This window comes from Battus philenor, unplaced genomic scaffold (assembly GCF_028537555.1).
Source record: "Battus philenor isolate CCGP_79_NKW_IND1 unplaced genomic scaffold, ilBatPhil1.0.hap1 SCAF_21, whole genome shotgun sequence".
In the NCBI taxonomy this organism is placed as follows: domain Eukaryota; kingdom Metazoa; phylum Arthropoda; class Insecta; order Lepidoptera; family Papilionidae; genus Battus; species Battus philenor.
The window spans coordinates 12,080,262-12,105,533 of record NW_027181684.1 but is presented as its reverse complement, the minus strand read 5'-3'; the positions used below and the strand labels follow the sequence as shown (position 1 = coordinate 12,105,533).

The following is a 25,272-nucleotide window of genomic DNA, read 5'->3' as shown; positions in this document are numbered from 1 at the left end:
TCATAGCTCAAAAAGTCAAGCCATTCACGATCTCACATAAACACTGATATAAGAGATTTAAGCAAATTTGTCATATATTTAGCATTGACTTAAATAAATTTAATACAGACATGCATCGGTGCCTGAAGTAAATTTTATTTGTAACGTTTATTTTGTCTTGTATTGAGGTCACTGATATACGAGTATATTGTTACAAAGCATGAGTTGCTGAACCCTCTAAACTATAAACACTGAACCCTAGAATTTAGAGGTGCCATAAACACGGTTTTCGGAAATTCTTACCGAGTACTATCTCGAACTTACTAGAACCTTCTCCGTAGTATAAACAGTTGTACTCCCCATGTCGATAGTTCAGTGTTGATTTTTGAGTTATAAGATTAAGAACTACGATCAGTGATACAATGTGACTATCTGGTAAGTAATTTGGACAGTGATTTGGAAGCGAAGTTTTGACTAAGCGAAAATACACTTTGTGTTAAAGTAGAGTGACCATCTACTTTGTGAATAAAGGACTCCCTGTGAACCAGTGGTGTTTCATTTCGAGTCAGAACCTAGAGTACGTATCAATATTTCATTTACATATTGTATTATCGCGAACTTAATGTCTTATATGTATTCTCTATCAGTCAACTACAGGTGATACAGAGGTAGCTAATAGGCAAGTGTGTAAATGCAATAGAAAAAATATTTAATTAAAATGAACTTGGATAAGACGAAAGTGATCATCTCTAATTAGACATTGTTCTGCCTGCTTTAGTAGTTGTTGGAGGTGCTACGCTCATAGTTGTAGACGAATATATATACCTGGGACAAAATTTATAGCTTGCTAAGTCCTTCGAGAAAGATCTCACTCGCCGAATCTAACTCGGAAGGACAGCATTCAGGCAATCTCAAAACTTCATAGCTTCTAAAATACAGGAATGTTGAAGACGAAGGTCTTTGACCAATGTGTGTTCCCAGTGATGACATATAGATCCGAGACGTGGTCACTTTAAATCATAAATGATGAGACCCGAACATCACACAGAGGTAGCTCAAAGAATTGCTCGTCTTAAATCGGATCTTTGGGTGACACTTATGCCTCGCAATAGGCATCCATTAAGTAAAAGAACACCAAGAAGATGTGCTCCATACCCTTCATAAATTCCATACTTATCTTATTACTAATATACACAAACATAAACAGGAGGATGTAACATGTACATATATTATACATGCTTATATACTTATACTATATAAATTGCAATTAGAAAGAAATTTCTTCGATTTATCTCAATTCTTCAACCGTCGCGATATCTTTAGGTTCCGAACCTTCTTTGTGAACATATAGCGGTATACTGAATATTGAATACAGAGAGGAAGTTAATTCGAAAACAGAACACATTAGACACGAAAAGAAGAATGAAAGAAGCCATATATGTAAGAAGGATAAAGAAGTGAAAGATTATTTGATGACTGTAGATTTCTCTCATTGTTTTTGAGTCAAGGATTTTCAAGTTATTTTAGGACAGAGTTTTAAGACCTCTGATTTCTCTCAAGGATTTTCAAGTTTTCAAGTTTTTTTTAGGTCAGCTTTTTTAAGGCCTCTAGTTCAACCACTATATGAGTGGAGAGGGTCTTTATTTACATTGTAATTTTTCAAATAATTGCATTTAATTTTCATTCTCGTCTTTCGATCTTTACAACATCTTTCATTCCTTTCTATACATCGCCTCACTTCCTTCTTCCTTCCAGACTTCTACAATTTTTACGTTTAATATTTTGATAATTTTTAACAATTTATTTATTCGTCAAGTGTATTTGATAGTACGTACAGAATAGACGTAGCTTGAACAGTTACTTGTCTGTAGTGGCAGTTTCCGAGACATCGTCCGTGCAACCGACAGCCGTTGGTGATGGAATGTTCTCGAACGGCGATCACAGGCCGAACGCGGCTTCTATATTCAAATTTTTATTATAAATTGTTCTATGCAAACAACTATTTCATCAAATTATTCATTGTTTATTCTATTGCATTCAATTTTATACTCTACAGTTATATAGTTAAGTATTTAAATTGCATAACAATAGTGTTACTAATGAGAGCTATATTCTATTTCTGCAATCGTCAGATTGTATACACCGAATGCACCTGTTTACACTGATTTGAATTTATCAGTCTCGTATTCTGGACATTTCGGTGTATTTATCCAAATTGCAATTTTGTACTCCATTTATGGTTGCTACGTGGCTTGCTCACGTCAATTGCAGTCACGTCTCAAAATTGGAATGGTTGCACTACTGTCAAATAATACATATTAATGTTACAATTAATGTCGGCCCATTGAGATCAGATGATTTAAACGGCTTCGCATTCGTGCGGATGGGAATTTTAAACACGGCGCTCATGTTTATACGTAAATTATTTATTGAGATAATTTTAACCGGTGTTTCCCAATATAGTGACCACACAGGACTCTGTACGAGTTTAACCCAATATCTTTATTATTATATATGTTACATAGAGAGGCTTGAGAATTTAAAGATGCGGCATAGTACAAAAAAGTAAACAAATTCCGTGGCAAAGTTAAATCGGCAAATTGCTTAGAACATAATTTTAGGAGCTATGACATATTTTTAACTAAACCTAACGTCATGTGTGTAAAAATTCTAGTCACCTAAATTTAAATAAAAACTCTTTATTCAAATTGGCATTTATACGCGCTTTTGAATAGTCAATTATTTTAACATTATATGTAGTAAGCTACCATCGGTTTCCAAGCCGGCATTTAACTCCTGATCTGCTGAAAAAAGGCAGAGATGAAAGAAGAGAAAATCAACAGTTGCTCTGTTTAAAAGTAAAATTATAATCTTATGTACACATTATACTATCAATCGTGTAAATGTGTCAACGAATCAAATTCCACACATTCAGTTTTTAATTGTAAATTGACGAAAAATGCTTATTATACAATAAACGTATATTTAGATGATAAGAATCCTTGGCAGTGATGTCGCTTGATTATTTTATTTATGTAAGAAAAGGACTACTATGTAGCTACTTCCGCCATGCAGCAGTAGTCGTGCAATAAATCGCACTGCCCGCCAGCCCGCTGATAACACAAGATTAGTCCCAAACACAGAGTTGACTCTATGTTTGGCACTAATCGGTGTAACATTACTCCTGAGGATGCCTCGTGGAGGGGTAATACGTGTTGAGTGATTTAACGGTGGTAGTTGTGTAATTTGCATTGTTGGCCGCATGCGCATTTATCAGCGGGCTGGCGGACGGTGCACTTTATTGCACGACTACTGCTGCATTGCGGAAGTAGCTATATATTGGTCCTTTTCTTACTTAGGATGGACTTCCGCAAAATAACGCCTGAATCCATTAGATATTTTATTTATATTTAAGTTATATCTTACTAAGTGTATGTGTATAAATCTGCATCGTTAAACTTTATTTAAAGATGTATTATTGCGGAGTTCCTTTATGCTTCTTCTGCACAACTGTAACAGCTTTAAAAGCGGAGAAGAGTCAAAGATAAGATTAAAGAAGTTGACTATCAATATGTTCTGTTATAAGTTCCAATGTAAAACAAATGAATTTCATCTTTAATTTTAAATTATAAATCAAATTTATTGAGTTAAACTAAAGTTTTAGAAACGCACGTTCGTATTTCGATCTCTAGTGATTCGACATTTTAAACAATTTTCAAATCATTAGGCAATTTCATTTATAATATGTAGATTTGATTGATACATTTTCTTTCTTGTTTCAGATACGTCACAAAGTCTCAACGGGCACCAAAGGAGTGCGATATTACCGAGGTATTTAATTTATATAAAAACTTTTTTCTACAATAAAACGACACGAAGGTGAATTTTTTGATCATTGATAAGGCCTTCAGGTAATACAGTACTTTGAGGGACTTTAAATACGTTCCATTTATTATCGTTCCAGTCGTTAGACGTCTACTGCTCGATATAGGTCTCCCTTTATAGGTTTCCAATAAACCTGGTAGGAAAAAGCCAACGTGTAACGTTTTATTACGACAATAATAAGGTCACCATTTACAGTATTATAACGGTATATTATGGCATTAAATCGGTCGCTTCGACAGCAGCGATATCTTTCTTATTTAGAAATACTTAACCTTAAACCTAATTACGGGTTCTAGACAATAGATTGAAGAAAAACAAGAAGACCTTACAGATGGCAGCCATGACATTTACTTCTGAGTAGAATAATCTAGAACAATTGAAATTGAACTGTTACTGAACTAAAAATAATTTAGGATAGAGATAGTCTGTTCTAGATGTTAAAAACGTCTTTAAGAGTCTTTAAAAAGGTCTATACAGGTGTATGAGGTATGATTACTTGCTCTGTTGTCAGGAAAAAAAAACACTAGAACTTTTACACCTATTTCTAATCACTCTGTATTAACTGATCATTTTGAAACTATTTTAGATATAAAGACTGCATGGACAGATAATAAAGAATTATTATTTATAATATTTATTATTTAGAATTTTATCGATTTAATATTTATGAAACCGTCGATTTTTGGAGACGGTGTAACATATATTTATTGATGTCAAATAAGTAACACTTATTTCAAATCACTCTGTATAAATTGATTATTTTAGATATAAAGTCTGTTGGTACAGATAGTAAACAAGTTTTAATTGTAATATGAATTATTTTGAATTTTATATATTAATATTTCTAAAACTGTCGATGTTTGGACAGATTGTATTCTATATTTATTGATAAAAAATGAGTTATACATTCACCCTTTAAAGGCTTTAGACATTTAACCTGTCATACTATATAGCTTTTATCACAAAGCACAAGTTAATGTTAGGTAGCTATGAATAAATGTGAACAAATAACCATTAACAACGGATACAATATAAATAAAAGAATATAAACATACTGCCCCGGCAAAGCATAATGGTCAAAGATCATTAGTGAGACGACCATCCTAAAAGACGTGTTACTCCACCAATTAACGCTGACAAATCGTACTGACACATCACACATTTGTCTCCAGACGACGCCGACATGAACAGCTTTCTTCTCTTTGTTTTGACATCTGAAAGGCTAATGACACGACTACGAAGATTACGATTTAAAAAAAATATATATACAAACTTTTTGTCTGTAAAATTTTACCTCATTAATCATTTTATATTCATAAACAAATTATATCATTTGTTATCTGTGTCACTTGTCTGAATTTAAAGTGACAGTTCTTTTTTTTTGAACTCTTTGACATTTTAAATTTCGTTCGAATTGACACGAGTCGTGTCAAATTTGATTGTCGGACGTTATTAGATCTGTCTCTTTTTTATGTCAACTGCAAATGGTTTTTAAATCGAATAAAGGTTTTGAATGTTTCTTTTTTTTGACCGGTTATTTTTAAGTGTTCTCAATTTAAATATTAAGTGTTTAAAGTTGAAGAGATCAGGGACTCCTCTGACAGCTGGATACAGGGTGTTTCCAGCTGGTACTATTGGAAATTTATGCGATAGGCATATGTCCAGCTGTGGAGTCACCATTATAATGATGAATTTAGATATTTGACGACGGCGCTTGACGAAATATTCTGTGAATTCCACGAAAATTTTGCAGTTGTTGGTATTATTGTAGAACTCTCGTGAATCAGAAGCATCTTCGTAAAGCAAATACGGTCATAAATGGACTAAGTTTTACAAACTTCATTAAGTTAAAATGCGCCAATACTCAATAAACTAACTAAAACGGTTTGATGTTGATAGTGGTGCAAACGTTTTTGGATTAAGTGCGCTTGTATATTATTTTAATATAATTTAATATTCTTTATTGTACACGCTAGGAAATATATACATACTTGCATAAAAAAGAAAAAAGTACATTGGGCGGTCTTATCACACGAGGTAATTTCTTTCAGACATATAGTTAACAATAGAAGTATAAATAAGGGGTGTACAAAACATATATAAATATGTATATAGCATATATATATTTTTAATAACTACGGTACAATACATTTTAATTGAAAGAAATATGATATGTATATATCTAAAATATAAAAAAAAACTAAATAGCCTATCAAAGCTATTAATATTTTATTGTCAACTTCGTCAATTATATTCTAATTTGATTGAAATATTAATATATAACACAAAAATAACATAATAGTAACAGATTAGCAATATTTATATTAAAGATTCCATAGCGCATTTAAGACAGCTGATTTGCAGCCGCCATCTTGAAAAATGGCGAATATTTGCCTATAAGGAAATGCATTGTCCACACTGCCGTACCAAGCCGCATGCACAACATCAACACTGCACAGCTCTACACGGGTAGAGCGATTTACAACATGCGAACGACATCGTACAACTGGAATGCGTCTGTCCAACTTCTGTATTCTGTGAACTCAGTTCCGATGAAGCTGTAAAAGCCTACGGGATAATAGCATCAACTTCAACCGAAACCAAGTTGTCCAAAATGTATTGCTATGTCAAATAAAAGTAAGAAAAGGACCAATATTTAGCCACTTCCGCACATGTCGTGGTAGTCGTGCAATAAAGTGCACCGCCCGCCAGCCCGCTGATAAATGCGTATGCGGCAAACAATGCGAATCACACAACCGCCACCGCCAAATTACTCAACACGTGTTTCACCCCTCCACGGGGCTCTCAGGAGTTATGTTACACCGATTAGTGTTTTGTTATTGCACGACTGCCACTGCCTGTGCGGAAGTGGATAAATGTCCTTTTCTTATTTAGGATGGACTTCCGCGAGGTAACACCTGATTTTATTAAATGTGTCAAATACAATTTAAACTTTATATTTTCTTATGTAAATGACAACTGTTTTATCAACAGTATTCTATAAGTACCACCATAATATAGTGAAGGCTATAAATCTCTTTAACATCGTACACTGGTTGAAGATTTATGTAATTTTTATTGATGCGTTATTGTAAAAATGCATTTGTTAATGACGGCTGTACTCTTGTTAACATCTCGGGCATCTGCGTCTCTATTAGATGGAAGCGGAATTAAAACGAATGCGTTTTTAATATGTTACACGATGCCGACATTCATTTATACCTTTAGACCTGGTGTTATTGAATTTTAATATGAAGAGTATGCATACTAGATTTGTTATGCGTGTTTGATTTGCAGAAGCAAAACAACCTTCATGTCAGTGTTATGTGACGTTAAACGGAAAAAATGTTGGTTATAGAATACGATACGTGATCTCGCGGTATTGTATTTAAACTGTGATAGTTGAATGCCGGTATAACATAAAACAACGTCTAGTCCAGGGGTGAGCAACCTTTTTAATCGACGTACCAATTTAAATTATTTTATTTCGGCGCGCCGCAATTAAAGTAATACTTATTAATAATTTACAATACTTTATTTATAGTAAAGATTAGAATTAAAAATATATTTATTTGAAATTTTGTGTGTAAATTTTATAACTAATAAAAAATAAATTATGAGAAATTAGTCAATGTTCTTTTGATACAAGCTAATAAATATCAACTAGAATTGATGAGAGAACTAATGTCAAATGTTGATCATTTTTGATTAACTCTTTTGGTTTAGTGTTTATTTTTATTATTATAATTAATTTTACAAACAATTTATTAATTGTGGAAATCCGATAAAATATTATGCGGATCGGAAGTAATGTCGTTTCTGTCAATATATTTTACAGAAAAATCTATTGATTATTACGGCTCCGGCATTGAAAATTTGTATACTAGATGGCAAAATGTTGTTGATAACGAAGGTGAATATATTGTTAATAAGAAATAAAAACTTGTCAAAAATGTAGTCTTGTGAATTAAACTAAGAAAGCGACATTTCTATCCGATAGCTCGCTGATAAATGTGTGTACGACAAAAAATGCAAAACAACTACTACCGTTAATCTACTCAACACGTGTTTCACACCTTCACGGGGAATCCTCAGGAGTAATGTTACACCGACCAGTGAAGGGTCAGCGTACTGGCGGGCTTCATTGCACGACTGCTGCTACATAGCGGAAGTAGCTATACATTAGTCCCTTTCGTACTTAGGATGAACTTCCGCAAAGTAACGTCTAGATCTGTTAGAAACCTTACTAAGATCATTGGAAGATATCACGTAGGCAGTTGGTCCTATTAGAAATCTATGGGGGAGAACCGGTGTTCAAGTGTTGACGTGATCATGAAATTTTATGTTGAAGATTGTCCTTACGATGCTTATTACCTTGGGATAATAAATCTTATGCGTGTATTACATTTGTGATATGTCTGAATTTGTTGAAGAAATGTCTATGTCCAGGACTTCGACTGAAACAAAGAAATAAAAGCAAAATAATATATAATACTGTGATATAAAATAATTATAGAATCTAAGTAATAAAAAGGTGATATAAAATAACAATGTAATTTAAGAAAATGTAAAAAGAAATGAGGAATGAATGAAAGGTGATACAGAGCAAAAGGGAAAGACAAGTAGAATTGTGGAATGAAAGAATAGACCGAAAGACAATGTGAAGTATGAAAGAAGAGAAAGAAAATAATAAAAAATTCTGTGAAAAATTAAATAACTTTGCCCATAAAGTCCCTGTCCCACAAAAGATAGGGGGTACGAGAGGCCCCCAATAGCGGGGGCCAAAAAAAAAAAGACTGAAACAAAGATGTTGATAACAATCCATCTTGGTGTCTATGATTGTGGCGTGACGTAAGAATACGTCACAAGTACACTACCGTGCACGTAAAGCGGTTATAATGAGATTCATTAGTTTTATATCTAACAGATCGACAATGTTGTTCTGAAAGTGCATTGCTATTTAAGGCGCCGACATACCAGCGCGTGAAGGCGCCAAAAGCCGATGTAGAATATATTGATTGAATTGTTAATAACTGTAACTACGATGTGATTGGTTCCTAGACTGCGATACGATCGGCTTATGGCCTGTTTAATTGATGTAATGACATATTCCGTGCGTTACTCGACTTGTTGGAAAACTAAAAATATCAATCGATATCACTGCTTTCTAAATATGAACTTTAATACGAAGAAATACGAGTTGATTTTAGATAAACTGTATCTTAATTTGCATGTGAAATCAACTTATACATTATAATTTTACAATAACTCGATTTTAATATGCGCGTTACATTTGCTTTGAGATATAAAATCATATATTACTGAATATATAAAACTTGCAAAAATATTGATATAGCGTTCAAACGTGGTCTATTTCTGGGCTTCTATGCTCCATGGCTATGATGTCAGCTTTCCACAGTCGCTCAAAAAGCCATGGAAAAGCTTTGGACTATATACAGAGATGAGCCAAGAGGCTGATTGGTAACCATGCCTCGATGAGAACTAATCTTCAATGCTTGGAGTATCAGCAAAAAGTTGCCAGTTTATCGGTATTGTACAGCCTGAATTTTGGAGAGTGTGCATCGCAATTACACCAAATAATTACCACGTCTCCTTTTTTCCATCGGACAACAATACGTACGGATTCACGATATCCGCACAAAATTGAAATTATTTCCATCCGCACTAAGCGTTTTGCTAATACTTTTATAGTGCGAACAGCTAAGTGGATCATTCCACTGGCGTAATTGTTTCCAATAATAACCTAGTAGTTTTTCAAAATAAGAGTGAATGGGTTTCTTCTGGACAAATTGTACTACTATAGGTCAAATGCTTCGCCTATAAATAATAAAAAATCAGGAATGAGTAGATGCGTAGACGAAAGGCAGTGGTTACAAATACGGTACAGATGACCGCTACAGCCTTGACGTGAAGACCATGGTAGATGCAAGACGTCAACCTTTAAGGGTCCACCTTGAGAACCTTAAGGTTTTTCTAACGTTTTTCAAACCTATGTCCAGTAGTGGACATCTTATATATATATATATATATATATATATATATATATATATATATATATATATATTTATATATTCCTAACAATAAGTCTTGAATACATAGATTTAAAAGTAAAAAAAATATTAAAAGTTGACTTGGTTACACTGATCGAAGGCTTTAGATCACCGATTCCCAAAGTGGTCTATATCGACCCTTAGGGGTCTGTGACAACCTGCAAGGGGTCGACGTCAGCGAAAAAAAATTTGGGGGTCCATGAAATGAAAATGGGGGTCCACGATATTGGATCTCAACACATACACTGATAGTACCTATTTACTTACATCATACTATTTTATAATATCAAAACATTTACATTATTTATAAAAGTACCTATGAAGTAAAAAATTTATTATAAATGTTTATAATTTGGTGTAGGTTGTAGGATGTTGGTATTCGCTTTGTGGTCACAATACATTTTGAACATACACTGAACTTCACTACTGTTAGAAATTTACAGGAAATCAATATCAGGTAAGTAGGGGGTCTACCCAACACGGAAAAACATGGCAAGGGTTCTACGACACAAAAAAGTTTGGGGAACTCTGCTCTAGATACTCGTCGCTTTCAGTCAGTTTTCATAGTTCTTTGGGGTACGTGTATGTCCAGTAGTGAACATCTGAACTGATGGTGATTAAATGGATAAATGATGATCAAAAAATTTAGTATAAAGGCAATAAAATGTTTAAACCAATCGTGCATACATCGACCAATTACTTGATCACGCGATGGTCGCTCGTGGCGGCCAAAGCAAACACACTAGTGTGCCAGCTAAACAAAACTGTACCGCTATCAAAACAATCGCCGCATTCCCTGCGCCCGCTTCGGGTCAAGTTCGCTTAACGCGTTTGATTGGCACAAATTGATCGCATCGCCTCTGTCACTCCGACAGTTCGCCACCTCTCACTTTCTACCAATGAAGCATACTAAATGGAAATTTTGCCATTGCTAAACACTTACCATTTGCAATTTTAACCTTATACCTTTGATTTAAGAACGAATTTACAACTGTTTTTGTTTTACGAGGGTAGTTGTGAACATCGCCGTATCTATTCACAGCGCAGTCGTCGCGGGAGTTCAAGCTGATAGCTTACAATAACTTACCATGAGTGTCAAGGGACGTGTAAGTTACTGTGACCTCAACAATATCGCTTCTCTTTCTCTGGTGAATCTTTATTTGTGAAGATCACGGTCTTGTTATGCAATCGTGTGGTCTGTGGTCCGTGTCGACCTTGCGATAATATACACAGTTTATCGTTTTTAGTTGCGATGTTTTTCAGTTGATCAGGTGGTATATCTCTTTGATAAATGTAATAGTATGTCATCCAACTGTGAATAAATTATAAAATCACAAATGTAATTTAAGAATTTCGAGATGATTTCAAGTGGATAGCAACTAGATTCAAATTAAGTTCCTATATTATAATAATCACCAACTTAAACCTTCCTGTAAAGGCGATCTCATTTTAACCCACAACAAACTTAGTCGATTTGTTTACATATGATTGCTTTTATTTTTTAATTATTGTTTTTAAATTTGATTGATATTTTTGATTATTTATTAATTTATGTTAAATAAATTTTTTGGGCAATGTAGATCGTATGCTTCGTCGTGAAACTGGTCACTCGGTGTTTGGCACTAATCGGTGTAACATTACTTCTGAGGATACCCCGTGAAGGGGTGAAACACGTGTTGAATGATTTAACGGTGGTAGTTGTGTGATTCGCAATGTTTGCCGCATGCGTACTTTATTGCACGACTACTGCAACATAGCGGAAGTAGCTATATATTAGTCCTTTTTTACTTAGGATGGACTTCCGCAAAGTAACGCCTGAATCTATTAGACAAGCTGATCACGCCGAATGTTTACTTCTGGTTCGCTGACTACCTGTATAGGTTTAAACTTAGAGTGCCTTGTGTACCTTTGATCCGGGTGTAGACCAGACCGTGGTTCCTGACCACCTGATCATCGGCTGTCCCATATTTGGTGCGGTAAGAGCATATCAGTCTTGATTAACAGAGAGAATAGAGAAGAACATCACCTCACCGATGAAGAGGAGTGTAGGCAGAACTTTTTGAAGTGCTGCAGAAAGGTAATAGAAAAAACAATAAAAAGCAATAAATAAATATGAATGCTACTGGAAATACTTTTGTCATTACAAAGCCTGCTGTGACTGAATAATTAATTTTAGTTTGAAATATGCCTAATTTATAAACGCATTTTCTTCCTTAGATTACTTTTATTTATTAGTTACGTAACCATTGATTTTTGTAGCACACATAATTGTCAGTAAATGATATACATTCAGCCCTTTAAAAATTTTACACTCATAATCAATCACCATGTATAAGCAAAGAGGTTTTAGCAATTTGGTTGTAAAAATTTTCATAACAAATTTAAGGGCTACCTTACAGTAAGATTGTTACAATTTATATCAGAACTCATTTCCGTATTATACAACATGGCAATGAACAAATTGTTATGGAAAAATGTTCCACTCACATAAAACTCAAGGATTCTAGATTGAGATACGACCTGGAAGATTCCTCTGCATTACATCAGAAATCAACATTATCATTTTATATTATTATATGTTATACACTCGCGAAAGATTTTATCGTTAGGTTTTTATACAATGCTCGTTTCGAATATAATTCTGTAGAATAGTGTTGAAAGACGCAAATGTATCTTGCTCAACGCTAAGTACATATATCTACGAACTCTGTTACTTTCGGCATAAAACAATGTAAAATAAAGCACCTAATACCGCGGTATGTATAACCAGCATTTATTACCTATGGTACCATATATACTATACATATATATACGCACATATATATGTGTGTGTGTATATATATGTATATATTTATATATATACATATATATATGATACAAACTATTTTTTTTTTTTTCAAATTAAAGTTCTTGATTAAGAAATAACCAGTGCATTTAGCTGTTCTTCACCGCTTTGATCACCTTTTTCCTTGGAACACTACGAAAAAGGCTAGGCTCAACATCCATGAGGGAAGGCAGTCTGGCCAAGCTAGACTAAGTTGGCCATTCCGGACATTTGTATTTCGAATAATTAAGACTGAAGCTTCTAGAAAAACTACACAGAATTCCAGAGCCATTACTATTAAAAACAAATAAAATTTCACTGTATCTATTTATTGCTGGCTGCATAAACATCCAGTTGTTGTATCCAAGCAGTACAGGACTGATACCTGCAATAGTTGGTCGCGGATTCAATTCCCAAAGTCAAATCTTATAGTTAAATATTTAATGGAATCAGGCGTCGACTTGCGGAAGTCCATCCTAAGTAAGAAAAAGACCAATATTTAGCCACTTCCGCACATGCAGTGGTAGTTGTGCAACAAAGTGCGCCGCCGGCCAGCCCACTGATAAATGCGTATGCGGCAAACAATGCGAATTACACAACTGCCACCGTTTAACCACTCAACACGTGTTTCATCCTTCCACGGGGCATCTTCAGAAGTTATGTTACACCTAATAGTGCCAAACACAGAGTGAGCCAATCTTATAGTTAATTTCCAAAGTATGTACATCACCGACCTCTGCATACGATAATACTTCACTGCGATCACCAACCCATCTTTCTACAGTGACAATTATGGTATATCTTTCCACAGATATCTTTACGGGAGGTATATACCAGTCTATGGCAGCGGTCTATGGGCAGAAACGACGACACAAACATTAAATTATTAACAAACGAATTTCCAGTTTTATATATTGCTACATTTTTTATTACAGCAAGTTTGATTCTCTATATTGTAACATTATTGTTCAGACAAAGTATAGAACCTTTTATAAAACTTGATAATGGTTTTAAATATAGCCAACATATATCTAATATATAAAATTTTCGTGTCAGTGTTCGAACTTGAACTCCTCCAAAACGGCTTGACCGATTTTTACCAAATTTTACATGCGTATTCAGTATGTCTGAGAATCGGCTACTATCTATTTTCCATACCCCTAAGTGATAAGGGTGGTCCACCCCTAAATTTTATTTTTAATTTTTTAGACAATTTTTTTGGTTTTTATTTTATTATGATACAGCATACAAAAATACATACAAACCTAAATTTTCACCCCTCTACGATTGACCCTTATCTTACATTTGTTAATTAAACACTTTAATTTTTTTTGCAAAACAACGTTTGCGGGATTAGCTAGTATTTAAATAAAAAGTTCATATTCATGTTATTACTACATGAATAACGATAGTCTTTTTGTGTTTGTCATTTTTCATTTTTCTCTTTTCTTCTTTTTTTAACCAATAGACGCCCATTACAACGATTTTCACTTTAGATATCTAAGGTTGGATATACCATCACCACGCTTGGAAGTTGGGTTGATGATCGCAGTGTAGTATTATGGTTCGTAATGGCAATCCCATACAGAGGAACACTACAAGCTGCGGATAGCGTGAGTACTACGGTGATTAGCTGCAATCAAATATAATTACATACTGCTAATCATCTAGAAACTTGTGTAATTAATGCACAAACTGTGAATTTAAAAAAAAATAAAAACTTCAAGGAATCGAACGCGCGACCCACAATCGCAAATCTCAATCCTCTACCGCTGAACTACCAATGTATACCATTATTTCATTCATTAATACATCTGTCACTACCATATTCGATATTTAAAATGCCAATATTCAGAATCTTAATTACAACGTCATATCTTTCGGCATTTATATTGTCAAGAGGGAGTTGATCGAGGCTGTTAATTTGGCGCTTATATCTTATATCTTTATATACGGGTATCTTTTAAAGTTGAAATGTAATTTATATTATTTTAAAGCAACGGATATAACAGGTCGTTCGACAGATAGTAAGTTATAGGATACGTTAAAAAGAATATAAAGAAGATCTTGGAATATACAGGATGGTTGGATATATATTTAAAATATTTAAAGTTATGAATGTATAGTTCTTCTACTTCTTTTTAGTCGATGGACGCCCACTGCAAGATTAAAGCCTCTCTCTTTCTCTCTTCTGCCATTAGTTGCACGAACAATTTACCACGACCACTTGTTTATTTTTTCCCAACTAATATATAGTACATCCTATCCAAAAATCAACGAATTAGAAATAATATACTAATATTTAATGATATAGTAAGTAAAAGCGTTATATATAACATATGTATGCATATTATTATATATGTCATATTATTTTTATTATCTGTTTTTGTAGACTTTGCACCATTAAAAGTTATTGGCTTGTTGAATTCCAAAAGAAAAATAAATTAATATATCAAATTTTACAGTGATTTATACAGGTTGATTGTAAACAAATGTAAAAGTTTTAAATTTCTTTGTTAACAAATGTGTTATATATTCATTCCTGAGCTTTTAATATTTCGAATCAACCTGTGTATAGCGTAATATATCAACTGCAATTTTCACTTCGAAACTTAGATTTTTATATTCACTTCATATCTTTACGTCCTGTGCCAATACTGGACATTGTTATTCCCGTAATTTTCCAAAAGATCTATTTGGAAGCGACTTGCATCTTAAATATTTAATGGAATCAGGCGTTACCTTGCGGAAGTCCATCCTAAGTAAGAAAAGGACCAATATTTAATTACTTCGCACATGTAGTGGTAGTCGTGCAACAAAGTGCACCGCCCGCCAGCCCGCTGATAAATTCGTATGCGGCAAACAATGCGAATTACACAACTGCCACCGTTAATTCGCTCAACACGTGTTTCACCCCTCCACGGGGCAATGTGCGACACTCTGTGTTTTGCACTAATCGGTGTAACAAAACCCCTGAAGATGCCCCGTGGAGGGGTGAAACGCACGACTACCACTGCATATGCGGTGGCTAAATATTAGTCCTTTTCTTACTTGCATCTAGTGTTTTCGACGATTAAATAAGTGATCTGTTTATTCCTGAGGTATCCAATCCTGAATTTTAAGTCTCCACCGGTCATCTACCTTCTATAAGACCTGCCATTGTCATTTCAACTTACCAATACGCTAGACCTTGCGAAATGACAATGGGCGTTGACATACAGAAGAACACCATCTCCTCTATCATAGACGACGCCCAGAGCCGTCCTGTATTTCTTGAATTTGCAGCAAAAATAATTAAAAAAGCCACAAAAGAAAATAAAGTCAGTCAGTAACAAAAATTAAACGTAAATAGGAAACAGATATTACCAGACAAATAAGTATAAGCCACTGTAAAATAAATAGAGTAAGTAGAAAATAAGAAAAATGGTTAAAATTCGAAATGTATTGTAAATATAAGGTAAACATAGATAGGAACAAACATAAGTATAGAAATAAGAAATATTAATTAAGCATAGACTAAGTGAAATATTGTAATTAGCATAAGAAATTAATAAATAGCGATGTAAACAAAATAACCATACTTTAAGCGTAAGCAACAATAGATATATTAATTTTAAATGTATAAAATTAAGATAGATAAATCAAAAAACAGAGCCGGCGGTGGGGGGTTTTAGTCAGTAAGAGTCTGACACTGCCTGGGCCCTCCATTCCCAGGCGTCCGATGAGGATTTCCCCCCCCCGTCTAGAAATTGTAAACTAGAATAAAAAAGGCTCTGACCATGTTAGAGGTACTTTTGTATTATATAATTAAAAAAAAAAAAAAAATACGCTAGACCATATTCTCTACCATGATCATCCTACAGATTGACCCATTCCTAATTCAATCACGTAGAGATATTGCATAAAACAGTCCAAGACTTATTGTGCGTCTGCGAGCTTTTGATTAAAACCATTTAATTTAATGCAAAACTTATTCATCGAGAAAAAACACCGCCAGACACAAAGGCAAGTGTGTCGCATAAAAGAATAATTATGGTACAACGTTAAGTGTGAAACAGAAGACCCGCCCACGGTGAAGGTAAAAGCAAATTTTATACACGAACCGCCTTCCGAGAATTATTAAATACGTAATTAAGACTTGTTTATTATAAAGCTCTCTCGTATATATTTATCTTAAACCCATCTTTTGCCTTTTAACTAGATCGCTGTGGGGCATATTTTTATGATACAAAAAGAAAATTATGGCATTTATTTGATAGTAGATGATGGGAAAAGGTTAAGCGGTATTTGATACGTACAACAGTGCAAATATTAACACGTATGTGCATCTACTGTATTATATAGGCCTCCTAAAAGATATCAATGGGGAGATATACCATAATCACCACGCTTTTCAGGCGGCAGTTTGGTATTATGGTACACAGAAGATGCTGTTGCCTATCCTCTTTAAACTTGCTTACGAGCAATGGCATACCTATGTAACTAAGTGAATTATATACAACACTGTATTCCGGGATTCAATCCAGTGAACTGCGATCGTAAATCTGTAATCTACGCTGGAATAACACTATCAACCGATTAGAGTCCTTTTAGTACGAAAATAGTGATCAATATTATATAATAATAATTAATATCAGGCAAAAATAATACTTATACATATGTAAATAAAGACGATAATGAATTTGTAAATTGTGCATGAAAGATCCCATATAACTCACAGTATATCTATACTGAAGACAATAAAATACTTTCTAACAATCTATGTACTAAGTTTGTGTGTATTATTATAATGCGCATGTGTATGGTATGAGAGTGTGTGTATGATTATAAAAGTGTTTAAATCACTCTATTCGTAAAAAAAAACCTCCACAAAACAAATTTATGTGACCGCGAGATTTTCACATGTTAGATAAATAAATAGAACTGTGGTAGCCCAGTGGCAGACGACTGTTACCTTATACATCGGCGGCCTACGACCGCAGCTTCGATATATAAGCCGGGATGACTTATAAAACTCACAGTTAGTGCATTAATTACATAAGATTCTCATTACTGATAAATCAACCTTCTTGAGCAGTGGTAGCCAAGCGGTTAAGAGGGAGACTCGCGATCCTAGGTCACGGGTTCGATACCCGAGATAAAATCTAATATAATTCACAATTTGTGCAATATATAGGATTGTCACTGCTAATAAATAAGTTTCCAAAGGATGCACAGTAGCGTCCTTTGCGTAAAATAATACTACACTGCGATCGTGAACCTGCCAGCCAATTGGCGATTATGGTATATAACCTCCATAGATATTTTTATGAGAGGCTTTTGTTCTTTTTTTAAATTCTTAAAACTTGGTGACATTTCATATAATTCATTATTCAATTGTTTTACGACTTATATAAATAATAAATAAGTTTCAACTAAGTCAGATATGATGTGTAGACACATCCTTATCTCTTTCATATTTATCAACTGACTCACACGCACGACGTCGATTGATTCTCCCACCGCACTCTGTTATTATAGCCTGTTACAAATTGCTGTCCTCGACTTAACACTTTTTGTAAAATTAAAAGGTTTCACTGTTTTATGAATAATTTTGCAAGTTGTTTTTAATTTGTTCTGGTATTTTATTTAAAATACTTTGAACAAACATTAATATTACTTGTTACTCAGGGTAAGGAAGTGTAAAAACCGTATACTGGTGATTATTTATGGGTGTACAAACTTTAAACAGGTGAAAAATGCTTTTACATCTTTATCTAAACATCCTGTATAGATCACTCTGAAATATGTTTCATTTTTCTATTGAAATGCGACAGAATAATATATTCTAGCATTACAAGTCTGCGAGGGTAGAAAGTAATCATTTATTAATTTTAATTTTTAATTGTAGAAATTTTGAAAAGGCTTTTATCTAAGTTATCGTTGTCATCTATGAGGGTAGGATGTACCATAAATCCATCGACAGCAAATAAGGCAACATTCACCTTTCTAAGGCTTTAAGACATGACAAATCACACTGTATATTTATTACGAAGTTTATACCATAATGCTAAGTCTAAGTTTTGGTGATGTTTCGTTTTTTAATTTTAAATATCCTGAATGTGGTCGGTAACGGTGGACCTTATAAGAATTTTCAAGTTCACTCAAAGAATAATGGAAAGGGCTATGCTTGGAGTTTCGCTGCGATATCGAATTAGAAATGAGGAGATCTGCAAAATAACTAAGTTCAGCGACATAATTTGGGCGGGCCTCACACTAGGAGGACCAACGACATGGTTAAGGTTTTAGAAAGTCGCCGGATATGGGCAGCATCAGACCGGTCATCGTGGCGATCTTTCGGAAAGGTCCATGCCAGAGGTAGCCAACCAGACAGTCTAAGCCATTATTAAAATTTTTGTAATTTTTCACGAGCTGCAATTAAAAAATATACTAATATAAAAGGTAAACAACAAGATAATCATTTCATGTTGAAATTATTTATTTTGAAAATATAATTTTTAATAACAAATTATTTTAAAAAAAGTACAAAATATGTGTATAAAAATTAAACTTTAAGTAGGCACATTTAATGGACACTTATGTTGATCATTCTTTAAAATTTGGTTAATAATTATTTGATCTATGTTTCAATTGAACGATTTTATTTATTTAAAATATACTGAAAAATTAGAAGAAAATCAACCAAAAGCCACAAATATTTCTTCAAAGATCATAGGAGCCCTAGGTTGGCCACCCCTGGTCTATGCTAAGAACCGAAATTGGCAATAGCTATTACAAATGATGACCTATACTTACCTTATAGAATGATACACTGGACGCAACACTAGCCTCTGGAAACCTAAAACGATAGGTTTTTTGTTTCCAGAGGTCCGTCAATATACATGTATATATTTATTTATACTTATACGATAATAAACGTGAATTCATGCCAACGAAGTCAGGGCATAAGGCAGTTCAAGTTAAATTATCTTCTCAGCATTTTTCATCGATCGTTTTCGCTTATAGCAACACGTGTGAATATTCATCAAAGCAAATCAGGCAAATAACACAACTTTTTTATACCGCAGTTATCGTGCATTAAACGCGTGGGATTATGACCCTTTCTGTTATGAGGGTAAAGGTTAAATCCCCTTGAGATTCCGCTCGGCTACACAATTACCATAAACAAATGTTAGCCCGGGGAATATGTTCTCAGTCCATCAAACCGGCGGCGGTGGGTGTACCCCGGATGGTTATTACGATAAGCTGCCACACCACGCCGCCCGACTGCGCTAGGAATCGATTTAACACTTTATAATCGATATCGGCTTTAATAGTTTATTCAATATAAGCCATTAAATATCATGAAATGTGGTTCTGTTTTTTTCCTCTGTCTCGTCTGATCTTAAACAACGATATCTACGAATTTACATTCTAGAAGAAACCTTTTCATTCTTGTCTTGAAGATTTAAGTTATAATTTTCTGGAAATAACGACGCTGGAAGATTTTTCCACTTCTTGACTATTCGCACGATGAAACTATTTACAAAAAAGTAGTTTTTAATCTGGGTATAGGGTTCGGTACGTCTAGTTGTCTGATAGAAGAAAGGTGATGGCAGATCTATTTGATATAATTCCGATGTACATTCTAGAAAAATGTGGTATATATAGTCAATGATTATTTGGATTTATTAGTCTACAACATACATGATACAAAGTCCTTTAGTTTTATTCACGTATTTATTTAATTTTCATACAATATCAGCAACATAAAAAAAACATTGCAGCAAATTTAAGTAATAAACGCATTCAAATTAGATACAATAATTAACATAATATAGTGCGAAAATAGGTTTTTTAATTAGGGATTTATGTGTAATATATAATAAACTTTAATATCTGATGTGATTGCTTATGTAACACAAAATAAAATCATAATATACCGAAAAAATCAAACAATTTTTCCTTTTAAAATATTCTAAGGTAGCCTATGTATGTAACATTGACCGTGTTATCCACGTATCAGTGAGAGTTGCATCAGCTGAGTGAGGAAAACCCGACTGAACCAGAAACGGCCGGTGTTATCGACCTTATGTAAAGCCAACAGATCTGATCCACAGATCGCAGAAGCATTGTGAAATACCAAACGATATACTTCTAATAACTTTTATCGTGAAAACGTAACCAAGTGACCCTTTGCGAAAAACGGGATATACCTCTGTTCAACTTACCGGACCTCCTCAGGATAAAATATACAGCAGAAAATTTTGATGAGTTGATCCGGCAAATTGTCTTACACCTCAAGGCATTTAACGGTTCGTAGGGCTTGGGCAGCGACTTAAAATAAAATAATGCACCAATCAATGTATTATTGAGTAAAACTTTTAAATAACATTGTTTACATGTATATATTTAAGCTGTATTTACCTATAAGAAAAATTGTAAACAATAATCAACCGCTATCGTGACACGATGCTAGGAGAAGAAAAATTCATATCACTTAGTGGTATACTATATATCTACCAACAATTAGCGCTCACGGGAAAAAACGGGGTAAAGATAAAGTTACTTTATCGAACTACTAGGCGCAGGCAAAAGTTTCATCCATACGTTGTTGACATACCCAAAAGTCGAACTAAACAGTTTGACAGCTCGTTTTGGGTGAGAGTTGGTAACGACTTGCCTGGGTCTGTTTTTCCTGATGAATTGAACTCTGGAGCCTTCAAGAGTAGAGTGCACAGGTTTCTTTTGAATGGACATGTACCACCTTCGTCTTCATCTACACTTTCCATCAGGTGAGATGGAAGACAAACGCCTATTCCATTACAAATATTAAAAAAGGTAAAAACCCTGGTGATGCAAATAAGAATCAATAAAAAACGTACTTAAAATCAATAATAATAACAAACTATATCTATATATCTTGTATCCAGATAAAGCAAGTGCATCACAAGTCAACACTAAAACACACTGAGACCCGGTGCATTTTATTACTCCAATAATATCATCGTCTACAGTATCTTCATTCATAACAGGCAGATATAGACTCTGCCGGAGTAACGTATATGCAGAGGCACTAGCCAACGCTGTGAGATGGGAAAAGCGTAATGGACAAGATGCACACGAGATATTTAAGAACAGATTAATCTTCAGATAACCTTATTAGAAACTACTTCTGTGAACTTAGTGGATAAATTCTTTCTCTTATTTCTTTCTTTTACAGAACTTTCGATAATAAATTTAGTGTAGATCTAATTCATCTCTTTTCTATTTTCCATGTTTTGAGCAGTGAATGGACTGTTTCTGCTCTGCACCTCAATGTCATCCCTCCATCGTGTTTATGTCCTTTGACGAAATCTTTTATGGTTCTATAGCAGGGCTGAGCAACCTTTTTTGTGGAACAGTGGACCATGAAAAAAAATAAAGTATATATTCAAGGTTCAAACCATGTTCTAAACGTAATTTATGTTCGTAATCGACCGATTTACAAAGAATTAGACACTTTTATTATCTTTAAAGCCTTGATTCTAGCATCTTTTTTTAAAAAAAATACAAAAAAAAAAATTTACTTGCCTCGAGGGCCGCGGGTTGCTCATCCCTGTTCTATAGTCTTCATTTTTACTGATGTATTTATGTATATATGATTACTATATGTTAGTCATTCTGTGTCTTTGAATAACCTTCACCAGCTTTCTCTTAATTTCCTTTTAAAAATTTTTAAATTTGTTATATCTTTATGTGCCATATCTAGTAGATTTATAGGCCATCAATAATATCAGTAACACGGAAGAGTCCATTTGATTCACATGGGTCACTCCGTGTGCTCGTGACCCGGTCAAATGAAAGTGTTGGATAATTTTTTTGTTTGTACTCTGACTTGCCCGATCTATTTATTTTTTTGTCTTGTCGCAAGTTTGTTCTCAAAGTCATAGTGTATCCTTATGTTAGATTATTTTATATACCACACACTTGGTTAAGTCACGGAGTATGTGTTAAATAATTCAAGAATACTATTAGGTTCCTTGAAAAAAGATTTACTTTGATGTGGCGAATACGGCAACCGCCACACAGATACTGAAATACAATTTGAGAATGGCAATATGGAATAGAAATGAGGAAGTGGTCGCACGAAACGTAATCTTAAAATCTGAACATTGTTAGGGCGTCGTTAAGATAGATTAAGAGATTTACTTTTTACTTAAATACTGCAACTTGCAAAAATGTGAATGTAAAAAAAGGCACGGGCGGTAATGTCTGTAGAACATCGATTATAATATTACAAAATCAAATACTGTTCTGACTGTACTTTTATGGCACTATGACCAGTTTCGCTAAGATAAAATAAATTACTGTTTGAGTTTTCAAAATGATTATAAAACTACGTGATTTTTACTTTATTATTTTTCAATTTCGATAAAAATAGTGATGTATATCTTTCCTTCATCACTGGATGTATTTATATATTGCCAAAAAAAGCCAAAAAAAAAAAAAAAAATAATATCGCCATAGAGCGGGGAAAATAAAATATATTACCAACCATGATGTGGTCAGTTTAATGTAGTACTAGGTAATTACCATCTGAAGCAACTAAGTCTAGCATTAACGCTATCATATCTATGACTAAGGAAGAAAAGGACTAATATATAGCTACTAGGATGGACTTTCGCAAAGTAACGCCTGAATCTATTAGATATATCTGACTGACTGTATACAAGCATACAGACGGGACCAGATCTAGACGAGTAATCTTAAGTTGATATAATTGTAATTTTAGTTTTTTTTTTTTCAATCTAATTCTAGGTTTACATTTCATGTAAGTTGTATTAAATTTAATTAATATTGTTATACAAAATTCAAACCACAATTATAAAACGTCCCTTCCGAGGCTTTATAAAAAAATCAGTTTTTATAGCTTCTTGACAGCTTGACTTATTTTTCTTTATTAACAACTTAGCTGCCGATGGCGCGCCGGCGCGACACACGGGTTGTACGGTGAGGAGCCGGTCTCGCGCCGGCGCGAGATGCCTATCAACCAACTTCTATGAGACACTACGTTGCCGGCATCGCGTGAAGGAACATTATCATGTTTGTCTGCACTGCGTATTTTTTATTTTTATTACCTTATATTTACATATTGTATTCAATTATTAACATTTGAATCCTAAAAAAAACAACAAAAAATGTTGGCTGCCATGTTCAAGACACCGGCAGTGAAGCTAATAACCAAGTCTTATGGCTGTCTAGAATGAATCACGTTTTAAAGGAAGAAGCCTATAGCACTATGGTCTTCTCATTGTTTTTATATGTGCTTGGAACTTACACATAAATAAAAGCAGATTACGTGTCGATTCATTTGAGATGTGGTACGTTGAACCAAAATAAATACTGGAGGCACTCGGAGTATCCACACTATGCAAGAAAGTCGATGAGAAATGCGACCACAAAGCCATACCGCCGTACCCTGGTCGGAACCATGCTCGATAAGTCCACAGTAGCCGAAGCAATACAAACCACCGAAGACAGTTATATATGTATATATATGGCCTTAAATGCGCAACAATATATATATAATGTGAAAAAATTATTAAAACAATTAAAAGACTCTGTCTCTCACCAGATAGGGGTGAACTAGAGGTCCAAAATGACGCGAACCGTTTAAAAAAGAAAAAAAAAATCATGCGCGACAAAATTTTTAAAAAAGTTTCATTAGTGAGAGATAAGATGCAAAAAGTCAATCATCGTCAATATTTCAGTTTTGTCCACATAGCCCTTTTCCCATAGATTTCCAGTATTACCGGTTGAACTGCGACAAGCAAATAACCAGTAGCTTGACAAATAGTCAATTAAAAAAAAATGGGAAACGAAATACACGAATTAAAATTAATATCTACTCCATCGCCGCTCTCACCTCGGCATCACTTTGATATAACTGAATACGAAAGCTATTAATTTCGTATGCTCACATTTAATAGGACAGCGACATTCATGGAGACTACTTAGCGCATAAATCTTTTGTGCCTCATTAGAATAAGACGAATGGTTTCCAGTTTCATACTGGGTATGGTAGCAGGAACTTTATAGTGTGGCGTATTAAAAAGTCGTTAAACATTATATGGCTTTTAGTCAAAACCTTATTCACTTGTTTGGTTTAGATTTACGATCGAATCGTTAACGTGAGTACAGTAGATTAAATATGTTTCTACGATACGGCAATACCACAGGTATTATGTGGTAGAATCATATCTATTATTAATTCATCATTAAAAGTACTTTCTAAAACATTTAATGTGAAATCAATTTCCATTCAACGTATAAAAGGTACGACTATGAACACATATAAAACATGAATACGAAACAAATTACCATATTAAAATCTATATTTTTAAAAGTTTGTGGCTTACACGATATGTTCTTTTACAAGCACCAACTGAACAATATTCCTTTACCGCACGATGTCCTGCTAGACGTGGCTCTCCACTATAAATTTCCAATAGAACCGTTTCAAAGCAGCTGGATCCAATGTCCTCCGGATCA

General features: G+C 34.1%; 1 long non-coding RNA gene across 1 annotated transcript in view; it reads left to right on the top strand.

The window, feature by feature from the left end:
* Window positions 1-25,272, top strand: part of LOC137923325 (uncharacterized) — a 213,225-nt gene that overhangs the window by 132,543 nt on the left and 55,410 nt on the right. Inside the window, exon 2 of the long non-coding RNA XR_011107552.1 lies at window positions 3,762-3,810. This is a non-coding gene — a long non-coding RNA (uncharacterized lncRNA). The remainder of the gene's footprint in view (window positions 1-3,761; window positions 3,811-25,272) is intronic.